This window comes from Salvelinus alpinus, chromosome 12 (assembly GCF_045679555.1).
Source record: "Salvelinus alpinus chromosome 12, SLU_Salpinus.1, whole genome shotgun sequence".
In the NCBI taxonomy this organism is placed as follows: Eukaryota; Metazoa; Chordata; class Actinopteri; order Salmoniformes; family Salmonidae; genus Salvelinus; species Salvelinus alpinus.
This window is the reverse complement of record NC_092097.1, coordinates 15,041,348-15,052,616: the sequence shown is the minus strand read 5'-3', so window position 1 is coordinate 15,052,616 and position 11,269 is coordinate 15,041,348.

Sequence of the window (11,269 nt, the reverse complement as noted above, 5' to 3'; positions counted from 1 at the left end):
GAAATTAGATTTTAATATCTATAACTTTTTGGGTTACAACATGATTCCATATGTCTTATTTCTTAGTTGATGTCTTCACTATTATTCTACAATGTAGTTAATAGTACACATAAATAAAAACTTTTGAGAGGTACTGTATATGTTTAAAAATATATAAATAACATTTAATAAAAGTTATGTCCCCCCCAGTTCCCTAGACTTAAACAGATCATTGTAATTCAATAAGCTTGTGTTTGTGTCAACATACACTGAGTATACCAAATATTAGGAAACCTTGTCTCAATGCTTAAACATCATTCTTCAATGCCTAGGTTTACCTCCACTGTACTTACATCCTACCATACACTTGTCTGTACATTGTGCCTTGAATCTATTCTTACACGCCCAGAAATCTGCTTCTTTTACTCTGTTTCGAACGCACTAGACAACCAGTTCTTAGTCTTTAGCCTTATCCTACTCCTCCTCTGTTCCTCTGGTGATGTAGAGGTTAACCCAGGCCCTGCAGCACCACTCCCATTCCCCAAGCGATCTCATCTGTTGACTTCTGTAACAGTAAAAGCCTTGGTTTCATACATGTTAACATTAGAATCGTCCTCCCTAAGTTTGTTTTATTCACTGCTTTAGCACACTCCGCCAACCCGGATGTCCTAGCCGTGTCTTAATCCTGGCTTAGGAAGGCCACCAAAAAGCCAGAAATTTCCATCCCCAACTACAACATTTTCCGGCAAGATAGAACTGCCAAAGGGGGCGGAGTTAGCCTGCAGAGTTCTGTCATACTATCCAGGTCTGTGCCCAAACAATTCGAGCTTCTACTTTTAAAAATCCACCTTTCCAGAAACAAGCCTCTCACCGTTGCCTCTTGTTATAGACCCCCCTCAGCCCCCAGTTGTGCCCTGGACACCATATGTGAATTGATTGCCCCCCATCTATCTTCAGAGTTTGTACTGTTAGGTGACCTAAACTGGAATATGCTTAACAGCCCGGCCATCCTACAATCTAAGCTAGATGCCCTCAATCTCACACAAATTATCAAGGAACCTACCAGGTACAACCCTAAATCTGTAACCATGGGCACCCTCTTAGATATCATCCTGACCAACTTGCCCTCTAAATACACCTCTGCTGTCTTCAACCAGGATCTCAGCGATCACTGCCTCATTGCCTGCGTGCTTAATCAGTCCGCGGTCAAACGACCACCCCTCGTGAATATCAAACCGTCCCTAAAACACTCGAGCGAGCAGGCCTTTCTAATCAACCTGGCCCGGGTATCCTGGAAGAATATTGACCTCATCCCGTCAGAGGATGCCTGGTGGCTCTTTTAAAAGTGCTTTCCTCACCATCTAAATTAAGCATGCCCCATTCAAAAAATGTAGAACTAAGACCAGATATAACCCTTGGTTCACCCCAGACTTGACTGCCCTTGACCAGCACAAAAACATCCTGTGGCGTTCTGCATTAGCATCGAATAGCCCCCGCGATATGTGACTTTTCAGGGAGGAAGTCAGGAACCAATATACATTACACAGTCAGTTATGAAAGGTAAGGCTAGCTTTTTCAAACAGAAATGTGCATGCTGTAGCACTAATTCCAAAGAGTTTTGGGACACTGTAAAGTCCATGGAGAATAAGAGCACCTCATAAAAGCTGCCCACTACACTGAGGCTAGGAAACACTGTCACCACCGATTTTAAATCTGCGTTAATCGCTAATTTCAATATGCATTTTTCTACGGCTGGCCATGCTTTCCACCTGGCTACCCCTACCCTGGCCAACAGCTCTGCACCCCCTGCAACAACTTGCCCAAGCCCCCCTCACTTCTCCTTCACCCAAATCCAGACAGCTAATGCTCTTAGAGCTGCAAAATCTGGATCGCTACAAATCAGCTGGGCTAGACAATCTGGACCCTCTTTCTAAAATGATCCGCCGAAATTGTTGCAACCCCTATTACTAGCCTGTTCAACTTCTTTTGTATCGTCTGAGATCCCTAAAGATTGGAAAGCTGCCGCAGTCATACCCCTCTTCAAAGGGGGAGACACTCTCGACCTAAACTGTTATAGACCTATATCCATCCTGCCCTGCCTTTCTAAATTCTTCGAAAGCCAAGTTAACAAACAGATCACCGACCATTTCGAATCCCACCGTACCTTCTCCACTATGCAATCTAGTTTCCGAGCTGGTCATGGCTGCCCCTCACCGTATTCTTATCGGCAGACTCAACAGCCTTGGCTTCTCAAATGACTGCCTCGCCTGGTTCACCAACTACTTCTCAGATAGAGTTCAGTGTGTCAAATCGGAGGGCCTGTTGTCCGGACCTCTGGCAGTCTCTATGGGGGTGCCACAGGCTTAAATTCTCGGGCCAACTCATTTCTCTGTATATATCAATGATGTCGCTCTTGCTGATGGTGATTCTCTGATCCACCTCTACGCAGACAACACCATTCTGTATACATCTGTCCCTTCTTTGGACACTGTTAACAAACCTCCAAACGAGCTTCAATGCCATACAACACTCCTTCTGTGGCCTCCAACTGCTTTTAAATGCTAGTAAAACTAAATGCATGCTCTTCAACCGATTGCTGCCCGCACCCGCCAGCCCGCCCAGCATCACTACTCTGGACGGTTCTGACTTAGAATATGTGGACAACTACAAATACCTAGGTGTCTGGTTAGACTGTAAACTCTCCTTCCAGACTCACATTAAGCATCTCCAATCCAAAATGTAATCTAGAATCGGCTTCCTATTTCGCAACAATGCCTCCTTCACTCATACTGCCAAACATACCCTCGTAAAACTGACTATCCTACCGATCCTTGACCTTGGCGATGCCATTTATAAAATAGCCTCCAACACTCTACTCAGCAAACTGGATGTAGTCTATCACAGTGCCATCCATTTTGTCACCAAAGCCCCATATACTACCCACCACTGCGACCTGTATGCTCTCGTTGGCTGGCACTCACTACATATTCGTCGCCAAACCCACTGGCTCCAGGTCATCTATAAGTCTTTGCTAGGTAAAGCCCCGCCTTATCTCAGCTCACTGTTCACCATAGCATCACCCATCTGTAGCACGCGCTCCAGCAGTTATATTTCACTGGTCATCCCTAAAGCCAACACTTACTTTGGCCGCCTGTCCTTCCAGTTCTCTGCTGCCAATGACTGGAATGAATTGCAAAAATCACTGAAGCTGGAGACTTATTTCTCCCTCTCGAAGTTTAAGCATCAGCTGTCAGAGCAGCTTACCGATCACTGTACCTGTACACAGCCAATCTGTACATAGCCCACCCAACTACCTCATCCCCATAGTGTTATTTATCTTCTTGCTCTTTTGCACCCCAAATTCTCTACTTGCACATCATCATCTGCACATCTATCACTCCAGTGTTAATGCTAAATTGTAATTATTTTGTCTCTATGGCCTATTTATTGACTTACCTCCCTACTCTTCTACATTTGCACACACTGTACATATATTTTTCTATTGTGTTATTGACTGTATGTTTGTTTATGCGTAACTCTGTTGTTTTTGTCGCACTGCTTTGCTTTATCTTGGCCAGGTCGCAGTTGTAAATGATAACTTGTTCTCAACTGGCCTACCTGGTTAAATAAAGGTGGAATGAAAAAATTCTTTAACCCGTCTCCTTCCCTTCATCTACACTGATTGAAGTGGATTTAACAAGTGACATCAATAAGGGATCAGAGTTTTCACCTGGTCAGTACATGTCATGGAAAGAGTAGGTGTTCTTAATGTTTTTGTACACTCATTGTATATACCCATACAAAAAATATTAAATATAAATAATAATTTCAAGACAGAAAATACATTCATAACAACAAAATGAATGGAACAATTATTATAATAAGTCAGGCTGGTATTAAACACCCACAAAGCAGACAAGTGGAGTAGAGGGAAAAGAAAGGATGCCACATTCGGCAGAATTTGTCAAAGGAACCCTGTACGTAGGGTAGTATGTGTTTAGTCCAGTGAGTGTAGTGGAGGATTTTACATCTATACATAGAACAGGAGTGGACACAGTACAGAAAATCTTTCCATGTGTCATTAGTAAACTCATCAACTAGATATTTTTTACAATTTAAGTTTGAATAGCTGTTAATGAACGATTGTGAAGAGAGTAGGTTTTATCATAGCTATAAAAATGATTACCTTTTATAGTTGGGGATGGTGTCAAAAATGCATCAGTGGAAGGGCCCACAGGAAGACTGGGGAATTGAGAGGTCATGTCACGGACAAAGCTGCTCACCTGTAAATAACTAAATGACTATTTTGAAGGTAGAATTTTGCTGAGAGTTGTTGGAAAGATGCAAATGTGCCGTCACAATGCATCAAATCATTCAATGATTTGTAAAAGTTAAACCACATGGAGAAGGCTCCATCTACTACGGAAAATGTGATTTCTGAGTAGAGGGGCCCTTAATGATGAGGTTTGTAATCCAAAGTTTTACGTCTAAACTGGTTCCAGCTCTTGAGGGTGGTTCTTACATAAATGTTTTTGGCTTGGTTATAACCTGAAGTAGCAGAGTTAATAGAGGAGTGGCCAAAGTATTGCCTTTAAATTGTTTAACATGGGTCAAACGTTTCGAGTATCCTTCCACAAGCTTCACACAATAAGTTGGGTGAATCTTTGCCCATTCCTTCTGAGAGAGCTGGTATAACTGAGTCAGGTTTGTAGGCCTCCTTGCTCGCACACACTTTTTCAGTACTGCCCACAAATTTCAGGGCTTTCAGAGGTCAGGGCTTTATGATGGCCACTAATACCTTTACTTTGTTGTCCTTAAGCCATTTTTCCACAACTTCGGTAGTATGCTTGGGGTCATTGTCCATTTGGAAGACCCATTTGCGACCAAGCTTTAACTTCCTGACTGATGTCTTAAGATGTTTCTTCAATATATCCACATACTTTCCTCCCTCATGTTGCCATCTATTTTGTGAAGTGCACCAGTCCCTCCTGCAGCAAAGCATCCCCACAACATGATGCTGCCACCCCCGTGCTTCACGGTTGGGATGGTGTTATTCGGCTTGCAAGCCTCCCCCTTTTTTTCTCCTAACATAATGATGGTCATTATGGCCAAACATTTATATTTTTGTTTCATCAGACGAGAGGACATTTCTCTAAAAAGTATGATCTTTGTCCCATGTGGAGTTGCAAACCACCGTAGTCTGGCTTTTATATGGCAGTTTTGAAGCAGTGGGTTCTTCCTTGCTGAGCGGCCTTTCAGGTTATCTCGATATAGGACTCGTTTTACTGTGGATATAGATACTTTTGTACCGGTTTCCTCCAGCATCTTCACAAGGTCCTTTGCTGTTGTTCTGGGATTGATTTGCACTTTTCACACCAAAGTACGTTCATCTCCAGGAGAGACAACGCGTCTCCTTCCTGAGCGGTATGATGGCTGCGTGGTCCCATGGTGTTTATACTTGCGTACTATTGTTTGTACAGATGAACGTGGTACCTTCAGGCATTTGGAAATTGCTCCCAAGGATGTACCAGACTTGTGGAGGTCTACCATTTTTTTCTGATGTCTTTGGCTGTTTTCTTTTGATTGTCCCATGATGTCAAGCAAAGTGGCACTGAGTTAGAAGGTAGGCCTTGAAATACATCCACAGGTACACCTCCAATTGACTCAAATAATGTAAATTAGCCTATCAGAAGCTTCTAAAGCCATGACATCATTTTCTGGAATTTTCCGAGCTGTTTAAAGGCACAGTCAACTTAGTGTATGTAAATGTCTGACCCACTGTAATTGTGATACAGTGAAATAATCTGTCTGTAAACAATTGTTGGAAAAATTACTTGTGTCATGCACAAAGTAGATGTCCTAACCGACTTGCCAAAACTATAGTTTGTTAACAAGAAATTTGGAGTGGTTGAAAAACGAGTTTTAATGACTCCAACTTAACTGTATGTAAACTTCAGACTTCAACTGTACTTCAGCCAATCATGTTGCAGCAGTCTGTTGTTTACCCTTGGTTGAACGCTGTATGCAATGTCAGGAAGTAGCAGTAGCCACTGTAGTATGGTGGTGAAAAATTGTGTTTTATAAAGCAAGTATGCATTTTTTTTTTCGCCTCCTTGCCATTGAAATCAAGGTAAGGAGGAATTTGATGCCTTTGCACCCTGAATGGAGAATGTTTTATGTACCAACGGGTCCACGGGGACTGCGAATGTATAGATGGCTCCATGCATTCCCTTTGGATTGTAAAATGAAACGACTCAATATCACCATTTACCGGCCTTTTGGCTACAAGTACACCTTGCGGATCCTTGAATTTTGTTTATTCCAAGGGAACCCTGAGATAATCCCATCGAGTTTGCATAATAAATGTTTTTTTTATATACATTGAAAAAAGTAGGAGAATTTTGGAAGGGTATTCATTTTTACAGAGTTAATTCGACCAGCTAATGATAGGGGGAGTAGTGGTAAGTATATAGTTTAGGTGACATCAGATAACTTGGAAACTCTCCCACTCTGTCCCCTCTCATATGTCTCCCCGCTTTCTCATACCTTTGTCTATTCTTATAAAACCATATAAAATACAAAAGTGGAATTTCACTCTCCTGGGCGGCAGGTAGCCTTGCGGTTAGAGAGACAAGCCAGCAACCGGAGGGTTGCCAGTTTGAATCCCAGGTCTGACTGAAAAAAATCTGGTGAGAATTTATCTGGCAACGGGAGGGTTGCTGGTATCAAATCCTAGATGCCATTGCCTGTCGGTGAGCCATTGAGCAAGGCACTAAACCCCTCACAACAACTGCTCCACATGCACCCAGTGTGGCAGCCTCCTGCTCCAACCTCTCCGACCTGTATGTGTGTCTTTCGGAGCGGTTAGGATGAAGTGAAAGTAACATTTTGGTTGGACCTTCAGTGTACAACTGACAAATATAGTGATCTTAATCTCTTAATCTTAAAAAAAGACAGCCTGAGGTCATTGTGGTCATGATGTTTTTCCTTCATTAAAAGGCTTTTGTTCCCACCTTCTGAAAGAAAAGCGATTTATTTCAATAAGTATTAAAATCAAAAGGCTAAACAGATTAAAGCATTATCTTCATGCCTCCTTTACAGTAAAAAGCAATTGGCAACGTCTGCACCGTAATTACTCTTAGTCCTTAATTACTTAATTAGTCCGTAACGGCTCTGTCCTTAATTCAGCTATGCAGCCACAGGTGCATACAGACGCATGCCCCCTCAGATTTATCATGTTTAAAGAATACAGTATATATACAAAGGTATGTGGACATCCCTTCAAATGAGTGGATTCCGCTATTTCAACCACCCCATTGCTGATGTATAAAATAAATCACACAGCCACGCAGTCTCCATAGACAAACATTGACAGTAAAATGGCCTCATTGTAGAGCTCAGTGACTTTCACTGTGATGGTGCCATGTTCCAACAAGTCAGTTCGTCAAATGCCCTGTTAGAGCTGGCCCGGTCAACTGTAAATGTTGTTATTTTGAAGTGGAAATGTCTAGGAGCAACAGCGGCTCAGCCACGAAGTGGTAGGCCACACAAGCTCACAGAACGGGACCGCTGAGTGTGGAAGTGCGTAGCGCGTCTGTCCTTGGCTGCAACACTCACTACCGAGTTCCAAACTGCCTCTGGACGCAACGTCAGCACAATAACTCTTTGTCAGGAGATTCATGAAATTGGTTCCCATGGTTTCAATATTAATGTCCATGATTTTGGAATGAGATGTTTGACGTGCAGGTGTCCACATACTTTTGTTCATATAATGTATATCTAGTTGTTGTTTCTCTGTAATGCTACTAGCCAACAAGGAATTTTATGAATTTGGCTTCAGCTAGCACAGATAGGTTCCCAATCTCCCAACCTCATAACTAGCTATGAAGAAGCAATTTCTGACTATCAATCAAGTTAGAGTAGCTAGCTTTGTCTATCTCTTTTAGCTGGCATTCCTGCTGGCAAAGTTGGTAGACTTTAGAAAAGCAAGCAATAACTAAATGTACTGAATAAGGCTCAAATTCCTTTCAATCTTTTACCCAGATTTTAACAGAGAAGAATATTTAGTTTCTTTAAAAGAAAATAACAACAGTCAGGCGGATACAGACAGCTATAGATAGGTATGCTTACATAAGCAGAAAAATATGCTTCTTTTTTTTATACATAGAATGAATCATAATTATGTCCCCATATAACAGGAAAAAGTTGTTTCAGGTGTTTGAAAAATGCTAAATTCTTAAATTTATGGTCGGTGGCCTAGCCCCCCTTCGGATCATCCCCCAACCATCCTCAGTACTTTGTGCCCCCTCATAGACTACAGTATTTAAAACATAGAATCATAGATCCTTTATAAGGTATACATTGTTGGGATAAAATTGCCTAATAAATAAGGATATTTAAATGATAGTATGATGAAATTAAAAAAAAAAACTACCTGGTTTTCCCCATGTACTGTAGGCTACTGCAAAATCTGTCAAAGAATTTACCCTAGAAAAATATTGATTGTAATGGAGGATATTTCTTCCAGAACAACAGCAAAAACAACACAATTCTTCCAGAACAACAGCAAAAACAACAACACAAATATTATCAATAAGTATTCACACATTATAAAGTAATATGCTAAAAAAAACAATACCAACAAATTAGGCTAATTAATGACAGCAATACTAGTAATACCACCAATAGAAGGCTAATAATAATAATTTTTAAAATAATTAGAAGTAGTGGTAGTATTGTTACTATTAGTATTATTATAAAAATACCGAAGTAATATGATTGAAATTAAATCATGAAATGATGTAAAACGAACACAAGGCCACACAAATACAATTTGCAACCCATGTTCAGATCACACCACGTTTACATGATTAAAAGTCCATTCTATCCCTGTAGACCTACATTAGTCTTTCATAAACAACAAAGACAATTCCAAAATCACAATTTACACAAGAGCATTATTTTCGCCTCTGGTCAGATTTCTTGAAGAATGTCGGGGGCAAATCCGAGTTCTGCTAGTAGTGAACTTTTACCAATCACGAATAGTTCAGAACTAGCGGAATTCCAGACTTACCCTCGAAGCGATGCAGCATCTTATGGAGGAGCTCGATGAGGAGGAGATGGCAGGTAGGCTTTACAAGACGTTCCTTCAATTTAATGGTTTAGTTGTGCTATAGGCCCCCCAAAAAAATTATTTGCGTAACAGGATAAAGGAGCACAACGTAACACAGCTAAGAATAGTGAAAGTAGAACAAAAAGACACAAAAGAAAACACAGAGGTAACACTTTAACAGACTGTTCTTGCGTGTCATCGTGTTTACTGCTTCCATCCTCTCCCATTCTTGGAGGTCTTCTGAAGTCTGTTAGTTAAACGTCTCATTTAACAACTCTAGAAAACGGAAAATGATACCAGGATTTAAATAAAACCCTTCACCATGCGTGTGTTCTACGGCGAGGGATTCTGTTTTTTGGATAAACACCGCATCGACAAAATTAACCATCAATCAGAGAGATTAAGACGTTTCTAGCTGGATTCCTGTCAATACTAATTAGACTTTTATTGGTAGTCTAAATCCTGCAGAACCCCATTTGTCCAAATAAGCTGCTTTAGTCCGAAGACAAATCCCTCCATGCTTACATCTGTCTAACCCACATACAGTGCCTTCAGAAAGTATTCATACCCCTTGACTTATTTCACATTTTGTTGTTACAGCCTGAATTCAAAATGTATAAATATATTTTTTTCTCTCACCCATCTACACACAATACCCCATAATAACAAAGTGAAAACATGTTTTTAGAACTTGTTGCTAATTGGTTGAAAATTAAATGAACAGAAAATCTAATTTACATAAGTATTCACACACCTTTGGCTATGACATTCCAAATTAAACTATACCATGAAGTCCAAGGAACTCTCCATAGATCTCTGAGATATAATTGTGATGAGGCATATACGGTCTCTGGGGAAGGGTATAAAACAATTTCTAGATTGTTGAAAGTTTCCAAGAGTACAGTGGTCTCCATCGTTGGTAAACTGTAAAAATATGTAACTACCCAGACTCTGCCTAGAGCTGGCTGTCCGACCAAACTGAACAACTGGGCAAGAAGGACCTTGGCCAGGTAGGTGACCAAGAACCCAATGACCACTCTGATAGAACTACAGAGTTCCTTGGCTGAGATATGAGAACCTGCCAGAAGGACAACGGTCTCTACAGCACTTCACTAATCTGGGCTTTATGGAAGAGTGGCCAGACAGAAGCCACTCCTGAGAAAAAGGCAAACGAAAGCACGTCTGGAGTTTGCAAAGGCACAGCTCATCACCTGTCTTACACCATCCCTACCGTGAGGCATGGTGGTGTCAGGATCACGCTATGGGGATGTTTTTCAGCGGGAGGGACTGGGAGACTGGTAGAGGGAACAATGAATGGAGCCAAATATAGGTCAATCCTTGATGAGAACCTGTTTCAGGGTGCAAACAACCTTAGACCGAGGTAAAGTTTTCCGTTCCAACAGGACAATGACCCCAAGCATACAGCCAAAGTAACGCTGGAATGGCTTCATAACAAGAATGCGAAAGTAATTGAGTGGCCCAGCCAAAGCCATTAATTGAACCCTATTGATAAATATGTGGAAATACTTGAATATTGCTGTTCACAGCTGCTCACCATCTAGTTTAAGAGTTTGGAAAAATCTGCAGGGGAAAAATGGGAGAAAATCCCCAAATCCAGATGTGCAAAGCTGATACAGACATACTCAGTAGTATAAACTACTTAAGTAAAAATACTTTCAAGTATTAAGTCATTTTTGGGGGGTATCTGTACTTAGCTATACATTTTTTTGACTACTTTACTTTTTACTCCATACATTTTCACTGACACCCAAAAGTACTCGTTACATTTTGAATGCTTAGCAGGACATGAAAATGGTCCAATTCACATACTCATCAAGAGAACACATGGTCATCCCTACTGCCTCTGATCTGGCGGACTCACTCTGAGTGTTGGAGTGTGCCCGGGGCTAGCCATACATTTTTTAAATAATAAAATGGTGCTGTCTGCTTTGCTTAACATAAGGAATTGGAAGTGATTTATACTTTCACTTTTGATACTTAAGTGTATTTCAGCAATTACATTTACTGTTGAAACTTGAGTATATTTAGAACCAAATACTTACAGTAGTATTTTACTGGGTGACTTTAACTTTTACTTGAGTAACTTTCTGTTAAGGTATCAATACTTTAAGTATGACAATTGGGTACTTTTTCCACCACTGGACATACTGTACATAC